The 20,271-nt window shown below is 41.2% G+C and overlaps 1 pseudogene; it reads left to right on the forward strand.

Moving 5' to 3' along the window:
* The first annotated feature begins 6,546 nt into the window (after positions 1 to 6,546).
* Positions 6,547 to 9,393, forward strand: LOC128629101 (uncharacterized; annotated as a pseudogene).
* Positions 9,394 to 20,271: the final 10,878 nt, after the last annotated feature.

Here is a 20,271-nt window from a genome sequence, read left to right on the forward strand (position 1 = left end):
TGAATACAAAGACACAGCATGTTATGTTTACATTTGTACCATTTTTAAATTGTATTTTACTCTTTAACACCTATCTTTTGCACTACCTGTTATATCGGACACTTACTCATTATAACTGTGTACTGGTCGGTATTACACTGTAACTTACTGTGCCTATTGTCCTGTTTTATTACTGTACTGTCTTGTGTTGTTAGCACACATTTGCATGTGCACTTTGTAAAAATAAGTATATCTTATTTAGTTCTGTGTTGTCTCATGTGTTTTTGTCTTGTTTTATGTAGCACCATGGTCCTGGAGGAACGTTGTTTAATTTCACTGTATACTGTACCAACTGTATGTGATTGAAATGACAATAAAGCCACTTGAACTTGAACAATTACAAGTTTATATCTCTTTCTGATTTTTATTCATGTAATTTAGACATCCACTTGACATTTAATGAGTTACAAAGAATGCACAGACAAAACATCAATCATGCTCTATAAATAGGTCAAGTCAGGGAAAACCAGACACTAGTGCACACTAAAGTTAGTCACATTTCAAGTGGATGTCTAAATTGTGAGAAAAAATGTCAGAATTGTGAGATGAAAACTCGTAATTGCAGGAAAAAAAAGAAGTCAGAACTGTGAGCTATACACTCACGATTGTGAAAAATAAAGATAATTGTGAGAGTTAAACTTGCAATTCTGAGAAAAAAAGCTATAAAGTCGCAATTGGGACATATAAAGTTGCATTTACCTATAAAAAATTTTTTTCTCTGTGGTGGAAATGGGCTTCCATAACATAAAACATATCCTGACTATCAATCGAGATGCTACTCAGCCCAGACTAGCCTGAAAAGATTTGGACTGAGAGTGGAAAATTGGAGGAAAAAAAAAAAACTTGCAAACTTTGTTTGCAAACTTTGTTCATTTGGGCATCAGTCTTAAAGATGAACAGTGTGTCTGACACACAACAAATGTTGCTTGGCGGTAAGCGTGCAGCATTCAGAGGAAGGAAGGCTTCCAGCATGTGTGAATCTAATGCTGGCACAGTGTACAGTCCTCTAAGATCCCTCTAAGTGGTAAATTTTTAATGGCAGTATATCCTTACTTATCGTTCCTACATATCAACTTACAGTATGAAGGTACTGCACTGTGGTGTATTACTGCACATGAATGATGTAAACATGTACCTGTTTAGATTTACAGGTATGTAGTATAGACTCATAAGGTATTCTGGTCACATTAATTAAAAAAAAAAAAAAAAAAAAAGCATACAAGCAGCATTCTGATGGTTTTAATCCAATAGAAGGATGGGAAACCATGATCAGTGACAAAACAGTTTGGGTCAGAACTACAGTAGTAGATATGACAGAAAAATATTCTCACCAGCAGATGTAAAATAATAATAGTACAATAACATCTACAGTTGCAATCAAAATTATTCAACCCCCCATTGTAAATCAGGGTTGTTGTCAAAATTTACAGACTCATCTTTTTGCAATGAACAAATCAAAAGCAATTGAAATAGTTCAACACAACGAATGCTTCAAGCGGTTTCCCCAAATTCAACTGAAAATGCAACTTATAATGATTTCTCCAGTCTCAAAATTATTCAACCCTTTCATGGCAAGCATCTTTAGTACTTAGTAGAGAGCCCTTTTGCTGTTATGACCTGCTGCAAACGAGATGCATAGCCAACACCATCTTCTGTCAGCGTTCCTGAGGAATCTTAGCCCATTCCTCATGATCAATGGCCTCCAGTTCACTAATATTCTTGTGTTTGCGTGCTGCAACCGCCTTCTTCATATCCCACCAGAGAGTGGTGTGCTCGCAGATTTTGGTTATTTAGTTTAAAAGCTAGAAATTGTCAGCTGTTTAGCACAATAGCGTACTACCAAGCTTAAAGACATGAACAAAATGAAACTGTCAGAACAACAAGGATTTCACATTGTATGTGTATTGTTTTGGTCTTTAGCAGTCCCTGTGGTGTCAACTTATAGATCAGTTATTAAGACTGGAAATGTTTTAATGGATTATGAATCAGTTACATTAAGGCAACCAAGCTGTAAGAGAAATGATCGATATAAGAGACAGTAATCTATCATAAGCCTGATAACTGTGCCAAAGTCATCACAGGAAAATAAAAAACACATTCTTCCCATATTAAGCCAGTTTCAATAACTCAAACTCTGAAGATAGAAACATGTTATAGAGTGCAAGGAAGTTATTTATGTGTTTTGTTGATTTTATTGCATGGGTCTACTGCATTAGTATAATAAGTTTGGCAGCTGATTAATTTTAAAAATGCAATTTTATCCATTTATTCCACAGATGCAGTCTAAAAACAAATAGATATCTTAGCCAGTTAAAATATTTTGATTTTGGGCAAATTGATCTAATATTTTTTTATGACAAAATAAATCATAATAATAAAATCATAAAATTGATATAAGTTTACATTTTCTTATTCTATTGGAGGATCATTCTTCTTCTTTCTATAATAAAATGCATAACATTGGACACATGATCTGCCAATAGAACAAGACTATTTCAAGCTTGAAATGAGTAAAATAGGTCTATCCATCCATCCATCCATCCATCTTCTACCGCTTACTCCTTTTCAGGGTCACGGGGAACCTGGAGCCTATCCCAGGGAGCTTCGGGCACAAGGTGGGGTACAGGGAGGTGTGAGGCGGACGTGCTAACCACTAAGGCACCGTGCACCCTAAAATAGGTCTATAAATAGGTTTAATAATCTTATATTCGGTTTGTTGTAATCTTATAATTGGAAATATTAGAACAATGTGACTATGCAAGATTTTGTCACATATTAATATGTCAATGCTTTGCATTGAGGTTTAGCTAGGGTGTATTTAAATACTGTACATTCTTGGGCAAAAATGGTATAAAAAAGTAACAACGTGCACGAAATGTAGTTCTTTTCAATTTCATAAGATATGATGTGTATATACACTGGTGTATTTCATATACAAAAGCTCTCCCTCCAGAATGTTTCATTTTAGCGGCAAGTAAATAGGTTTGTTGTCAAAAGTGGAATGCTAGATGCACCACCCAATGATAAACGTTACTATGGTAAGCAGTAGTAAGAACACCTACTGGTGACTTCATAATACAGCAACTGGGGACTTGCAAAAATAAAATCGCTGTATGTGTGAATGTAGCTTAACAGTCCCTCCAGGATTTCATGATTTTGTGATTGTAGAAATTAACGCAAAATCAAGGAAAGTCGACAATATTTCTGCAGATTTGGGCAAAAGACACATCATGTGACATCAACACAAGGCGCATTCAGCCAACACCCTCTTCGATTCATGTGCATCAAACATGAGTACAGCTAAAAGATCTCATTTACCAACAAACATCACTGTGAAAAAAGCACAAAAATTCCACAATTTACATTGCAAATTTTGAAAAGCAAAATCATGTGTTTTTGGCCATTATAATCACACACAAAAAACAGCAACTCCTGTATAGACTGATAAATTGGCTGCTGGCAAACACATTGCATTAGGCTGCTAGACTCAACTCAAGACCGAAGATTTCTTATTTTACAATCTGAAATTGTTGCATAATCATACAGTGTAAAACCGGTTGTAGATTCTGCTTGATGCCAAAAGGATAAGGCAGACCCTAATAAATAATTGTGGAGCAATTAAAAATGCTCCTTAATTGATTAAACACAGTGTTAAACAAAAGAGAAGTGGGAGCAGGCACCTGATTAAATATTAAAGTCATGCTTTGGGCAATTTAAAGTAGAAGAAGTTAACTACATTTAGAATTTCCATTATCAGTCTTCATCCCAAGTTACGATTACAAATAAAGCAGGCTCGGACGCTGTTTAGTAGATGAGACATTTAACAATCATAAAAAGGGGAAGATTGTTTTGTGTTCTCTAATGCCGGAGCACAGGATGCTGCAATAATTCTGTCTGCAGGCAGTTTGAGGCTATGCTTAAAAATTACACTCCAACCAGTCATTTGCCTTTAATCAGTCTTCAGATACCATCTCAGTAGCATTAACATGCAAACATGGTGCAAAACTGGACTCCTTTGCAGTTATTAGAAGGATTTTTGGTGCAGCTGGGTGTAAAGGAGGACAGAAAAGGAGCAGACTACCAGTAAAGATAACATTTTCGTTACCTTTCCATGCCAAGGTTTCATTTATAAAGAAAGCATCTCAACTGACATTATATGATCAACTGTGCTTTAAAATGTATTGTGAATTTGCCATTTGTAAGATAGAGTTCTTTGTTCATTGTTGAGTGGAAAATTGAGAGAATAATTATTTTGAACGGCGCTCGAGTGCGAGCCTCATGCAAATGTGGACCCTGAAAAATCAGGTGAGAATGCATTGAGGAGAAATTAGCGCAGCTGGAGAAACCCAAGTCCTTTAAAACTGCATGAGACAGGGAAGTTATGCAACATTGTGTTCTTACATTGCTTCACTTAAAAAGATTAAAAAAACTTTTATTAATTGTCTTTTTGATTCATTACCGTCTGGGCCATATTAGCAGTTATAGAAAGGTTCCTGGTTTCAGGTTCCTGCTTGAAATCAGTACTCTCTGCATGCTCATGCCTGTATGATTGGATTGATGAGGTTTTTATTTTGTATGACTAATAATATGAATTTTGTGCTGTACTCTTTTTGACAGCTGTGGCAGGAATTCATTTTATGGAAAATTAAGCACACTAATTAGACAAATATGTATGTTTTTAAGCAGAACCTCTGTTCAGTTTTTTGCTTGGGAATGTTTTAAAGCATAGGGGAATTTGTTAGCATCTTCCAACATTTTAACATTCAACTCTCACAAACATAATGGATGTGTACTGGCTAAAGGTTAATATTCACTCAGCAGAAAATGGCTAAACAGTGTATTAATGAGACCATTACCAACAATGATGGATTTAGAAATTAGTCTCCTTACAGAAAAGTTCATTTATGTGGTATTGATTGGTGGGATGGGGCATTCTTTAGACATCCCTCTGCCTCTATGGCCATATGGAGACCATATAGTGCAATCTATGGCAGTGTGAACCAATAAAATAATGGCACTGTGATGTGGTTTAAGCAAGAGCCTGTAGCGGGAGGGTGGTGGTTGGGGGACGAGCTACAGGGGTAATGAATGACGTGTCACACACGAATCCTGCTTTTCTCATATATTACTAATGTGATCTCTATCACACTTCAGCGAGCACCTGGTGGCCGGGCGACCTACGTAACCTGGCTGGGCTTAGCCGGAAATGGCTGTGTAGAGTCGCCTTGTGGGCCAACCACCTACAAGGGGAAGGGTGGGGGTCAAGTGCGATGCCAGATTGGCAGCGGTTGGGATGGATATAGACGGACTGGACCTTGTGGGACGTGGAATGTCACGTCACTGGTGGGGAAAGAGCCAGAGTTTGTGGAGGAGGTGGAAAGGTTCTGACTAGATATAGTTGATCTCACCCCCATGCACAGCATTGGCTCTGGAACCAAACTTCTTGATTGGGGGTGTCCCTCTCCTACTCTGGAGTAGATCTACATGAGCAGCCCGGGGTGGGTGTGGGGATACTTACAAGTCCCAGGCTGGGTGCCGCACAGTTGGAGTTTGTCCCTGTAGATGAGAGGGTTGCCTCAATGAGGTTTGTGTCTCAGAGAGGAAAACTATGACTGTTGTCTGCGCATATGCACCAAACAGCAGTTTAGAGTATCCGGCCTTCTTGGAGAGGGTGGGTATGGTGCTCAATATGGTGCAGCCTATTGACATTGTAGTCTTACTAGGAGACTTCAATGCGCACGTAGGGAATGATGGAGATACTTGGAGGGGGGTGATTTGAAGGACCGGCCTCTCTGATCTGGACCTGAGCAGTGAGTTTTTATTGGACTTCTGTGCTAGTCATAGATTGTCCATAACAAACACCATATTCAAACACAAGAATGCTCATAAGTGTACTTGGTACCAGAGCACCTTGGGCCGAAGGTCAGTGATTGACTTTTATAGTTCTATGATCTGACCTAAGGTTGTATGTTTTGGACATGCTGGTGAAGAGGGGGGCAGAGCTATGAACTGATGTTGAGTTGGACCTGATGAATGGGACGCCGCCATATAGACCTGGGAGATACAAACAAGCAGTTAGGGTCTGCTGGGAACATCTGGCTGATGATGCTGCGAATAAATATTTCAACTCCCACCTCCAGACAAATTTCTCCTGTATCCTGAGTGGGGCCATTGAGTCCAAATGGACCTTGTTCCTGACCTCAATTTCAAGCTGTGGCATGAAAGTGGTTGGTGCCTGTCAAGGCGGAAACCCCAGCACCCACTGGTGGACAATGGAAGTGAGCAAAGCTGTCAAGTCGAAGAAGGAGGCCTTCCAAATGATGCTCGCGTATAGGTCTCCCGAGTCAATTGAGAGGTACTGGCTGGCTAAGAGGGCTGCAGCAGGGGAGGTCACCAAAGTGAAAGCTTGAGTATGGGAGGAGTTTGGAAAGGCCATGGAGAATTACATTTGGATGACTTCAAAGTTGTTCTGGCAAAGCATTCAGTACCTTAGGAGGGGACAGCGGGATGGCACCCAAGCTGTTCTCGGAAAGGGTGTGGAAGCACTGTCCACTACTGGGGAGATCATTGAGAGGTGGAAGGAACACTTTGAGGAACCTCATGCCAGTGGACATGCCCTCCATGCAGGAGGCAGTGCCGGATAGCTCTGGCGAGATCGGATCTATCGCTGTAGCTGAGAGTGCTGCAGTGGTCAAGGGCCTCCGCAGTGGTAAAGCTGCAGGGGTAGATGGACTATCCATCCCGGGTCTATCTGGCTGGCATCCCATTCGTTGGCTCCAACCCACCATCAGCCCCCCTTTTCACCTGCGTGTCCAAAATATGCGGCCTTAGGTCAGATGATACAACTATAAAAGCCAAGGTGCTCTGGTGCCAAGTACACTTATGAGCATCCTTCTGCTTGAACATGGTGCTTCTTTGTTGCTACAAGCTGTTCACACGTTGCTAGATTAAAGCTAATTCCTATTCCTATTAAAGGTATTCATATTCATATTCAGTTTGGAGTTGCTCGTTCACGTGATTACACTTTGTTTTGCTAATTAAAGAGGCATGGTCCGCACTTGTTGAGGACTATATTAGTGTGCCTGCCAGTTGTAACTACAGCAGAAGCGATTATTCACCCAGGCGAACAGTAACTGGTAAGTTTTTCTTTCTTGATTTTTAGTTGAAACTAGTTTTAGCATTGATTGTCAGATAGAAGCTGCAACTGTGCTTCCTTGTTGCTATGAGATGTTTATACATTGCTAGATTAAAGCTAATTCCGGTATTCATATTCGGTTTCTGTCAGGAGTCGCTCGTTCACACGATTACACTTTGTTTTGCTAATTAAAGAGGTGTGCTCAGCCGTGAAGCACCCCAACACAGTACTTAAGAACTAAAAAACACTGAGGTGAAGCGTCAGCCCTTGTTGTGTGAAGACCAAGCTCATGTAAAGACCTGCGAGTCTACCTGTCTACCCTCACTGTTTATCTGCTTACACACTAACATGTGTCATCAGTTTATTCCTGTTGTTTACCATGGCACACTCCCAGAAAAGTACGCAACTTGGACAACCTACGCTCTCTGAATGTGGACCACCTCTCCTCACTGGACTTAAACACTGCAACTGACATGCTATGTTCCACTCTAACATCTTCTCTAGACAGCATCTGCCCCCTAACCTCCAGACCTGGGTAACTAGCTCTGGGTAACAACCGGGCCAAACTAAGAGCATCTGAAAGGAAATAGCGTAGATCTAACAATCTGACTGACCTAACCAGTTACCAAACATTTCTCTACTCTTTTTCCAATAGCATCTCCACTGCTAAAGCCACATACAACCAAGAGAAGATTGGCAGCTCTCTCAACACCCGTATTCTCTTCAAAACCTTTTCTTCTCTTCTCTGCCCCCCCCTCCCCCTTCCCCTACCTCTCTCACTGCAGATGACTTTGCCATTTTCTTTTCCAACAAGGTTACATCAATCAGGAACCAGTTCTCAACCCAAGACATGCATAGACTGGCTCCTCCTCCATGTAACTCCCAACTGGCCTCCTTCTCTCCCCTTTCAGAGACTGATGTCTCGAAACTCCTCCTCTCAGGCTGTCCCACAACCTGTCCTCTTGACCCTATCCCTTCTCACTTTCTTCAATCCATCTCTCCCACATGATTACCTGCACTCACACACATCTTTAACACATCCCTCTCTACTGGCACATACCCTACCTCATTTAAGCAGGTCGGGGTTACCCACTGCTTAGAAAACCATCACTTAACCCTGCTGCAGTTGACAACTACAGACCGGTTTCCAAAACCCTTGAAAGAGCTGTTTTTAATCAACTATCCTATTTTCTCAAACAGAACAATCTCCTGGAGACCAAGCAATCTGGCTTCAAGAGCAATCACTCCACGGAGACTGATCTGCTTTCCATCACTGAAGCCTTACGACTAGCAAGAGCAACCTCTAGATCATCTGTCCTCATCCTACTCGACCTCTCTGCTGCTTTTATCACTGTGAATCATCAGATCCTCCTGTAAACTCTCTCCAGCCTAGACATCACTGGAATGGCTCTGCGCTGGATTGAATCCTATCTCTCAGACAGATCCTTCAAGGTATTGTGGAGGGGAGGAATTTCTGATACTCAGCAACTCACAACTGGGGTTCCTCAGGGATCAGTTCTGGGTCCACTGCTCTTTTCTATTTATAGTACATCTCTGGGGCAGGTGATTGAGTCTCATGGCTTCTCATACCATTGCTATGCTGATGACACCCAGCTCTATTTGTCCTTCCAGCCTGATGATCCATCTATCTCTACAAGAATCTCTGCTTGCCTGTTGGACATCTCGGCCTGGATGAGGGAACACCACCTGAAGCTCAACTTGGCAAAATCTGAGCTTGTCATCCCAGCCTGCCCTTCAATCAACCACAACCTCACTATACAGCTCAGCTCAACCACACTCAACTCAAGCCAACCCGGGCAGCCAGGAACCTTGGGGTGATTCTTGATGACAGGTTGACCTTTACAGACCACATTTCAACAACTGCACGGTCCTGTAGGTTCATTCTGTACAACATCAACAAAATCAGACCCTATCTCACAGAACAGGCTACACCGCTATTAGTCCAGGCTCTTGTCATATCAAAACTGGACTATTGCAATGTACTACTCTTGGGCCTCCCAGCCAGCTCCATCAAACCCCTTCAGATGATTCAGAATGTAGCAGCACACCCTGTCTTCAACCAGCCCAAGAGAACCCATTTCACACCTCTCTTCATCTCCCTCCACTGGCTTCCTGTAGCCACCCGTATCAAATTCAAGGCCTTGATGCTCATGTACAAAACATTATCTGGAACAGCACCCTCCTACCTAAACAGTCTCCTGAAGGCTTACGGTCCCTCATGCAATCTGCAATCGATCAATAACCGATGCTTAGTAGTGCCTACTCAGTGTGGCTCAAGGTCCATTTCCAGAACCATCACACTATCTGTCCCTCAGCGGTGGAATGAACTTCCAACTTCAGTCCAGATCGGTTTCAGAATCAATTCAGAACTGGTCAATATCTTCAAAAAGCAGCTAAAGACGCACTTCTTCCGTAAACACGTAACCAACCCCATCCATCCATCCATCCATCTTCTACTGCTTACCCCTTTTCAGGGTCACGGGGAACCTGGAGCCTATCCCAGGGAGCATCAGGCACAAGGTGGGGTACACCCTGGACAGGGTGCCAATCCATCGCAGGGCACAATCACATACACACTCACACACTCATTCATACACTACGGACACTTTGGACATGCCAATCAGCCTACCGTGCATGTCTTTGGACTGGAGGAGGAAACCGGAGTACCCGGAGGAAACCCCCACAGCACGGGGAGAACATGCAAACTCCAACCAACCACTAACAAAGAAAAAAAATAAAAAACAAAACCTTACTCTGGTATTTACACCTCTATTCTGTGCACTTTGCTTCTTCTAGAACTCAATTAATAGATCTTGTATGGTAGCACAACTTGTATTGTTCTCTGCTTGATATATCACTTTGCTTGTATTTTCTCATTTGTAAGTCACTTTGGATAAAAGCATCTGCTAAATGAATAAATGTAAATGTAAATGTGTTTGTTATTGGCAATCCATGACTAGCACAAAAGTCCAATAACAACTCACTGCTCAGGTCCAGATCGGAGAGGAGATGTTGAAAGCACAGGAAAATGTTGGGATGACGTAGCTGATGTGTCTCTTCAATGTTGCATTGAAGGCGGGGTCACTACCACTGGGTTGCCAAACTGGGGTGGTGGTCCCCATCTTCAAGAAAATGAGCCAGAGGGTGTGTTCCAACTACAGAGGGATCACATTTCTCAGCCTCTCTGGTAAAGCCTATGTCAGAGTGCTGGAGAGGAGCCTTCATCCTATAGTTGAACCCCGGATTCAGGAGGAACAATGTGGATTCCATCTGGGCCGTGGAATAATGGACTTGCTCTTTGTTATTTCATAGATATTTGCAGGAGTATTAGCGTCGGAGTATGCTAATCCAGTCTGCATGTGTTTTGTGGATGTGGAGAAGGCTTATGGCCGTATTCCCCAGGATGTCTTTTTTCCCCCAGGAGTTGTTGAGGGAGTATGGTGTACCAGGATCGTTTATGCATGCCATCCGGTCCTTTTATTCCTACAGCAAGAGCTGTGTCCATATTCTCTGTGTTAAGTCGAAGACATTCAAGGTGGGTGTTAGACTCCACCAAGGGTGCATCTTGTCCTCACACCTGTATCAAGGCGCAGCCGAGGTAGAGAGAGTATCCAGTTTGGGGGCTTTGAGGTGGTATTATTGCTGTATGCAGATGATGTTGTGCTTCTTGCCCCATCCGACTGTGATCTCCAACATGTACTCAAGCATTTCAATGCATAGTGTGAATCCGCTGGGATGAGCAGCAGCACCTCCAAGTCTGTGGCTATGGTTCTCTCTCAGAAAATAGTGGATTGCCAGCTCCAGGTTAGCAAGAAGCAGCTACCTTTAGTGGAGGAGTTTAAGTACTTCAGGGTTTTGTTCACAAGTGAAGGAAAGGGGGAGCATGAGATTGCTGCAGCATCTGCAGTATTGCGGGTGCTGTATCGGTCCATGGTGGTGAAGTGGGAGCTGAGCCCTCAGACAAGGCTCAGGACAAGGTTTACTCATCAATCTGCTCAAAAAAAATTTTTTTGCACTTACACCTCTACTCTGTGCACTTTGCTTCTTCTGGAACTCAATTAATGGATCTTGTATGGTAGCACTACTTGCATTGTTCTCTGCTTGATATATCGCTTTGCTTGTATTTTTCTCATTTGTAAGTCGCTTTGGATAAAAGCGTCTGCTAAATGAATAAATGTAATGAATAGATGTAAATCAATCTGCCTCTCTATCCCCACCTATGGTCATGAACGTTGGGTAAAGACCAAAAGGATGAGATCGCAAGGTTTTTCAGAGGGTTGCTGGACTCACCCTTAGGTATAGGGTGATTCAGTAATCCGAGAAAGCCTTGGAGTAGAGTCGCTACTTCTCCGGATTAAGAGGAGCTAGTTGAGGTGGTCCAGGCATCTGGTAAGGATGCCACCTGGGCGGTTGCGTGTACAGCTCTGCCGGGCATGACCCACTGGGCGGAGACCCCGAGGCTGACCCAGGACACGCGTGAGGGATTATATTTCCCAGCTGGCCTGGGAACGCCTGGGAAGCCTCAAGGAGGAGCTGGAATGTGTTGCTGTGGAAAATGAGGTCTGGTCTGCCCAGCTTAGCATGCTACCACCACGGCCCTCACCAGGACAAGCGGTGTAGAAAATGGATGGATGGATAGATGTAATCTATATCTCTATCTTCCTCTCTCCCTGAGCCATGAGCTGAGTGTGTGTGTGTGTGTGTGTGTGTGTGTGTGTGTGTGTGTGTGTGCATATGCTTCAGTAAGCTTAATAATTTATACTTACTTTCCTCCATGATCTTCACATGCTGAAGCGTTCAAGTTACTTTACAAAACTTTCAGTCCCATGCTATCTGAGTCTGTATTTTAGTTTTATCATGTTATGGCCATTCGAGAACCCATAGCTGTCATGAAAAACAACAAAAACAATTTCCACTTGCCAGTAAGCTCACCCTTGCTTCTGTGCATGTTATCCTCCAGGTTCTCTGGTTTCCTCTCACTACAAAGAAACATGCCAGTAGGTGGACTGCCTAAGATAAATCGTCTTGTATTCTCTCTCCATCAACTTTTTTCCGACATCCCCACAGCGACGACTTGTCACTTCATTAATGTATTACCTGCCTGATATTGTGTAGGTCCCCCTTGTGCCACCAAAACAGCTCTGACCCATCGAGGCATGGACTCCACAGGCCTTTGAAGGTGTGCTGTGGTATCTGGCACCAATTTGTTAGCAGCAGATCTATCAAGTCCTGTAAGTCCTGTGAGGTGGGGGCTCCATGGATCGCAGTTGTTTGTTGTCCAGTACATCTCAGGGATGCTCAATCAGATTGAGATCTGCGTTTGAGATCCCATAGTGCATCCTGGTGCCATCTCTTCCCCAGATAAGCAACGCACATGCACCCCACCATTAAATGATGTAAAAGAAAACATGATTCATCAGATCAGGCCAACCGCTTCCATTACTCCATGGTCCAGTTCTCATACTCACGTGTCCATTGTAGGTACTTTAACAGGTGGACAGGGGTCAGCAGGGGTACTCTGACGAGTCTGCAGCTACGCAGCCCCATAAGCAGCAAGCTGCGATGCACTGTGTATTTTGACACCTTTCTATCATGGCCAGCAATAACTTTTTCAGCAGTTTGTAGCTCTTCTGTGGGCTTGGACCAGATGGGCAAGCTTTCGCTCCCCATGTGTATCAGTGAGCCTTGGGCGCCCATGACCCTGTTGCCGGTTCACTGGTTGTCCTTCATTGGACCACCTTTGGTAGGTACTAACCACTGCATACCAGGAACACCCCACAAGACCTGCTTTGGAAATGCTCTGACTCTCAGATCCAAATGCTTGCCCATTTTTCCTGTTTCCAACACATCAAATTTGAGAGCTGACTGTTCAGTTGCTGCATGATATGTCCCACTCCTTGACAGGTGCCACTGTAACGAGATAATCAGTGTTACTCAGTTCACCTGTCAGTGGTTTTAATGTTATGGCTGACCAGTGTATATTAATGTAAAAAAAGAAAAAAAGAAGTATAATAAACAATCGTACATACAGTTGATCATGTTCAGTTTCTCCTTTTTCTAGAATCATCCTATTCTACTTCCAGGTTACTGATAATTGCTAGAATACCTAATAAAACGTTTTTGTTTTTTTTGTTTTTTTAATATTAGCCTTAGTTTTATGGCCCTTCACAGGCTCACTAAAATTATGATGTGGTCCAGGCATACCACTGTTCAAGATTTTTACACTTATACACTTTCCATAACTGCTTTATCCTGGTCAGGGTCACGGTGGATCCAGGGCTTATCCCGAGAACACTGGACTCGATTACTAATGAATCCTTGGTTGTGCAGACTTTTGAACAACACACTATCTATCTAATTATCCCAAGGATTTGGTTAGTATTTTCAGGAAGAGGCAAACAATTTATAACCTCTGTTCAAGCGAAGTATATTGAGAATGGTATACATAATTTATGTTCAACAATGGTTGTGATTTTTGTCTTTTTATATTCTAAACACTTTTCAGGTTATGAGATAAGTTACAGTATGATAGACATCTTAAACTCTGTGTCTATATGAGTGCTGAAGAAAAGTAAAAAGTAAAAATGTTGCCATTATCGGTTTGTATAGTGAGATGTTATATTCATATTTACTAAATTAACATATTACAATACATTTTAATGTAATGATTTGGTTAAAGAAGAGATGAGAACTGTGAATCACTGTATAAACTGTTACTAACACAAAAAAATTTGAGTTACACAGGTTTCTTTTGATAACTATGCACATATGATTATAGGAAACCTCAAAGAGTATAATTCATGTGGTAGAAAATAATAAAAATCAGAGGTAATGCTTTATTCTGCTTAGATTTGTAATAATATATTGTTTCATTAGGAGAATATGTAAATAAGGAGAGAGAAAGTTTGAATGGTAGTCCTAATATTATTTGTTTAGTGCATGGATGCAGGGAGGATGAACAAATTATCATCAGCTGTGTGGATGTTTTGTCTGTGCTTAAAAAATCTTATTAATTATTAATGAGAAGTGAATACCTATATGGGGTGGCACGGTGGCTTAGTGGTTAGCACGTTAGCCTCACACCTCCAGGGTTGGGGGCCCTGTGTGTGCCCTGTGTGTGTGGAGTTTGCATGTTCTCCCCGTGCTACAGGGGTTGCCTGTGGGTACTCAGGTTTCCTCCCCAGTCCAAAGATGGTAGGCTGATTGGCATGTCCAAAGTGTCCTTAGTGTATGAATGGGTGTGTGATTGTGTGCCCCGCAGTGGATTTGCACCCTGTCCAGGGTGTACCCCGCCTTGTGCGGGATGCTCCCTGGGATAGGCTCCAGGTTTCCCCGTGACCCTGAAAAGGATTAAGTGGTATAGAAGATGGATGGATGGATGGATGGATGGATGGAATACCTATATGAATGTTCAGGTGATGTCACTGACAGGGATGCATGTCAGGAAAATGTTAAATCCATCACAAACATTTCCCCTGGCATCTGAGAGCATGTTTTATGTTTTTAACCAGCACTGAGAAGCATACATTACAGATGCTGCTTCCACATTTTTGTGCTTTGTATTAACATTACGGTTGATTTTGACTATTTCGTATGATGCGGCATCAAGCATTTTAAAACCTCACTGGAAAAGAAGATGCATATTTCTCCTAGATCTTGAACATGCCATTGTAACACTTCATCTTCACCACAGGCCTGAAGAAGAAATACAGTTAAAAAAACAACAACAGCAGTACACAGGATGCCGCGAGGCAATAAATAAGTCATGGACTTTTTTTCTTTCTTTGGCTTTCTTGTAAAATATTTCATGAAGAAGGCTGCAAAGAGCTAGTCAAGAGCCGGAGTCTGCTGTATGAATTCATCAAAAAACAAATCAATATAAATATTGAACTTTTGGGAGTTGTAGCAGTTCAGGGTTAAACAGAACCAACGTCAGTTTGCAATTACTCAAAATAAGACAAACCTGCACTTCCTGGAGTCCAGCTGTTGGTATTCTCCATATCACTTAATTTCATGTAATCTGTCTAGGAGCTGAATTATTTTGACATTGCTTTATTGGACAGTGTCATAACCGGCACTTAGAAGGAACCGTCTTGGACTCATTGCCTATTCTTTCCCCTGACTCGGTGTAAAGTGACATACATTGATTTGTACCGCTCGGGAAAAGAAACGATACGGCTTTGATAGAGCGGTCCTGATGAGAGAGAAGCAGTCTCAGAGAGAGCTCAATGTCTCCGAGTCACACACCACCAGACCGCCCACAGGGACACACACATGGAGGACAGCTTTGCATGTCTTTCATGCAATAGATCTCTTGTAAGCCATTATTCCTCTGAACACAGGCTGTGCATACCTGAAAAGGGATTACAGAACTAAATTAAGGAGCAAAGACGCTTTTAAATTGCAAAGCAGGCTTACTAATGAAAGATTGAAATGACTTTACACAGGCCTTGCACTTTGGAGACTTTGGTTAGTTTTCATGGTTCTCATGCATGAAAAGTTTCAGTTAATATCTTGAACTAACTTAACGGCATGTGTGGGAATGTTTGTGTGCATATAGTTGTGCCTAACAACTCAGACTTGACCAGTGATGGTACCCTTAAGGGTATGTTCTCTGCTATGTTTCATGTGAATATAATACAGGGCATCCCAACAGTCTCCATACATTCGGGACTATGTTTGCCAGCACCACGTCGGTTGTGCCTTTGTTAGTGGATGTTTGGGGATGTCCACTTCTTGTTAGGTCTGCATTACTTCCAACACTTTAAAAAAAAATTGTTAATAAGTTTGGCAACAGTGTTGTGTGTGTGAGATGTTCTTGCCATGTTTCCTGTTAAAGTCCATCACAACCTTGCGACAGGGTCCTGATCCAGCCGTGAGAATGATTTCAATATGTTCTTCATTTTTTCAAAGACATTCTTAAAGGCATTCTGAATTTTTTTAAAAAAATATATAGAACTTAGTCTATAACTAAGTATGAAAAATTTTTTGAAGACATTTTGTTAAAAAGTGTTAATTTCCCCTGTGTAGTGTATGGTGTGTTTTGGGACACCCTCTTGACCTTTAATATTAATTTAATTTACATCAATAGACTGTAAAGACCACTGACTTTGAGAACATTTTTTTTTTTCCAAATAAATAGCATGCTAAATAAATTGCATACAATTAAATCAACTGGAAAGCACTTATGCATTTGTGTGGATGCCAGACGCAAGTAGAAGTGGTGCCATTCAATTCTGTCCTTGACCAATCTTACCATATTTATAACAATGCCATAAAATATCTGTATGACTGTTCCACTGAAATGTTTAAAATAACATGCTAGTTGTACAGGTAAAAATGACATCTTATAAAAAAAATAAAATAAAAAAAAACCCAGATCTTTTTATGTTTTTTGTCCTCCTGTAGTAGTATCATCAGTCACCTTAATATCCCTGTGCTCAAAATGTAGCTAGCTGTCTACTAGCTTTCACATGAAATGGGAAAATCCCAATGCATAATGTTGATTGGTTAATCCTGTTTCTCATCATAGCAGCTGACAGCCAACAAAATGTGATTAAACAAACTGTTTGTTTGATATTCAGGGTAGATGAATATGAAAGAATCATAATGTTGACATTTCATGAACATCATTATAGCGCAATTACTACACAAAACAATAACATGTACAGTATATCCAGCTGTAACATTAAAACCACCTGCCTCATATTGTGTAGGTCCCCCTTGTGCCGGCACACCAGCTCTGACCTGTTGAGGCATGGACTTCATAAGACCTCTGAAGGGGTGCTGTGGTATCTGGCACCAAGACCGGGCTAGCCTTCACTCCCCAAGCACATCAATGAGTTTTGTGAGCCCATGATCCTCTTGCCGGTTCGACGGTTGTCCTTCCTTGCACCACTTTTGGTACACTTACTACTGCATACTGGGAACACCCCACAAGACCTGTCATTTTGGAGATGCTCTGACCCAACCATCTAGCTGTCACAATTTGTCCCTTGTCAAAGTCACTCAGATTACATCCTTACGTGTGCCCATTTTTCTTGCTTCCAACACATCAACTTTGAGAGCTGACTAATATATCCAACCCCTTGACAGGTGCCATTGTAACGAGATAATCAATACTATTCACGTCACCTGTCTGTGATTTTAATGCTATGGCTGATCGGTGTAATCAGCTATGCTGTATGAGTGTTCTGATAAATACAGTATGCATTTGGAACTGATGTTAAATATTTCAGGGCAATTCAGACCCATCCCAGGAAGAAGAAATGGTATAGTACATTTAGTACATTTTTCTCACTTTCACTGGCACAAATAGACAATCCAAATCTGTGCATTGGGATCAGTATGCTTCATAATGAGGGCTTTGAAACATGGTATTAAATGTCAGTCATCCTCTGTTTGGTGCATTTATCAGATGGCAGATAGGGGTTGATCCGAAGCAGATGGATTGTCTGTTCCTGCTCCATACACTTGACAGCATCGCAACCCAATTTCAATACAAAGCATATGATTTAACTCGGGACTAACCGCAATTTGGAGTTGCATTACCCCCCCCCCCCCCCCCCCCCCCCCCCCCCCTTTTTATTATCATAAAAAGATAGCAAACAAAGGGCTCTCGGAGAAGAGTTGGGATGAACGATTATAATGTGTTCAAAATTGAATACCTTTTCAAGTTTCTCTTACCCTCTTCCTTCTTACCCCCCCCCCACCCCCCGTCCACCAAGGCAGCAGAACAACAGCTCAGGCTCAGAGATCACTTTGCCTTCTCTATTTCTTTTTTATTGTCTCCATTTTAAAAGACTGGCTTCATATTTACACATTTATATACATTATATACCTTTATTATGTACACTGCAGCAAAAAAAAACTTTTCAGTTCAATGTGTAGATCAAAGTGCAAAAATACATACCATATTCATAAAGCTGTATGTTTTTTGTTTTTTTTTAATACTCATTTGCAGGACTTTCTTTAGTGACACTCCAACTGTGACAAACATAATGTCGCATCTTCTATGTCATCTCCCCTCTTCACACAGTGTTTTGATTGTAGTCTCACAACAATCTCGGTACTAAAAGAACAAGACGAACATATATATGTGTGTGTGTGTGTGTGTGTGTGTGGATAATTAGCTTGAGCAGAGTCTTGGCAGAGCTTTAGTAGCAGTGCCATATATCACCTTTCTTCTTACCTCCCCAGTGCAGTTGTCAGAAAGAACCTGCTTGCAGCAGGAAACAGAGAAATATGAAATCAGAGAGTATGTACAGTGTGGCAACAAGGGGATCACCTTACATCTGAGCCTTTAAACCATGCGGGGATACAGCAGCTTGGAGACGAGTGATCGGGTGTGGGATTGTAAAGGGCAGCGCGGCAGTTACTCATTGAACCAATTGCTCTGTGTAACTATCCTGCGGCCATAGAATTCCCTCAGGCAATAAACACACCAGCCCAGCCCATAGCATACACCCAGTCGAGCACTGCCTGGCTGCATGCAGGATTTTCTTCCATTTTACTCAAAGTGCTTCAACACAACCAAAGTGCTTCAGCACTTACATGGTGATATGCTGCAGAAATTACCTCCCATATGCTTCCACAGGGCATAGAATAAGACAGCATAATTGCTTTTAGAAACTCTAATACACCACTAATGCAGATATGCAATATTCTCCAGCATTTGTGCTATTATTTCCAGCTTTACAGTTAGACCTGATATAAAAATATAAAAAAACAAAAACAACACACTTAATCTTATAACTGGCTCTCTCTGTGATCATTTAAATGTTGTTGTGATGCAGCTGATCTTCGAAATATTTTTTTCCCTGAAGTGCACTGTGCATGTAATTTTTTGATCACAGTATAAACACAGCACATCTGTAAGTCAGATTCTTGTGAACATCCCCTAAATCATGCCTTCTCCCTCCTGGCTAGAAGAACACAAGACGCTGATGCTAGTACAATCAGAATAACAGCTCCCAAGCTGTTTGGTAGATAAAAAAAAATTTCAGCACATACATTAAAATACTTCCTCCATAATTCACACAATAGTACATTGAACATTTTTTTTTTTTTTTATGCTTGTGTTTTTATGTCCTGTGGAAGCCCATGAAAGATAATTATTGTACTGTTTCTTTAGAAGCACACATTTTTCACTAAATAAATAAATAAATAAATAAATAAATAAATAATCAACAACAAAACATTTTGTTATACAGAATAAAATGTTTGTATTTTTTTTCCTTTTAAGCAGTACCTCAGCTGATGGCAAGCGAAGATGTGGCGTAGGGCTGCGTTTTATCGATTCACTGTCTGTATTGATTGTCTAAGTTGTCGAAGAGGAAGAAATCATGGCAATAACTATGACAGAAAAGTGAGACGAAAGTTAATTGAAGCTGAAGGTTAAAACAACGTCAGGGATTTATGAAAAACAGGAGATGGTAATGACACCCTGTTATCATAATCACGGCCGTGTTGGCAAACGACAATCACTTGTGGTTCTGATTAAAGAAAAAGAAAAAAAAATCCCTCCTCAAACGGAGCAAATTTCCAGCAACACTGCAAACAACTGAATTGGATTTTTCTTTGTCGGGTATTTTGTTGATATAAGTAAGCTTCCTGGAGCAGTCGTCCACAATGGCTTGATGGATTGAGTGTCTGAAATAAATAATTGATGGAAATAAATGAACCGCAAGCCAAAGAGAACTGTTAATGCTTATCTCATTTTCACAACGCTGAGGGCTCGATTTAAATGTCATAACACAAATGTAACTACAATATTTCTTGACTTGTACAGGGCCAAGTTCAGTAAAAATGGTGCAGGACTAGTATTAGCATATGTTCTATTACATAGTCTATAGTATATGAATAAATCCTTTTTTTTCCCTATAACATTTTGCTCTGTCTGAACCAATGCAAACCGTGCTGAATGCTTGTTTTTGATGCTTATGATGAATTTGATTTCTACTTAAATTAAAGGAACTGTATCACATTCTGCCTAGCATGGCCAGTGTTATTAAAATACCAGTATAAATGAATTTAATAACTTCCTTCAGTAATTCAGTAGCCTAAGTGTGTAGTAC

The sequence above is a fragment of the Ictalurus punctatus genome, chromosome 24 (assembly GCF_001660625.3).
Source record: "Ictalurus punctatus breed USDA103 chromosome 24, Coco_2.0, whole genome shotgun sequence".
Lineage (NCBI taxonomy): Eukaryota > Metazoa > Chordata > Actinopteri > Siluriformes > Ictaluridae > Ictalurus > Ictalurus punctatus.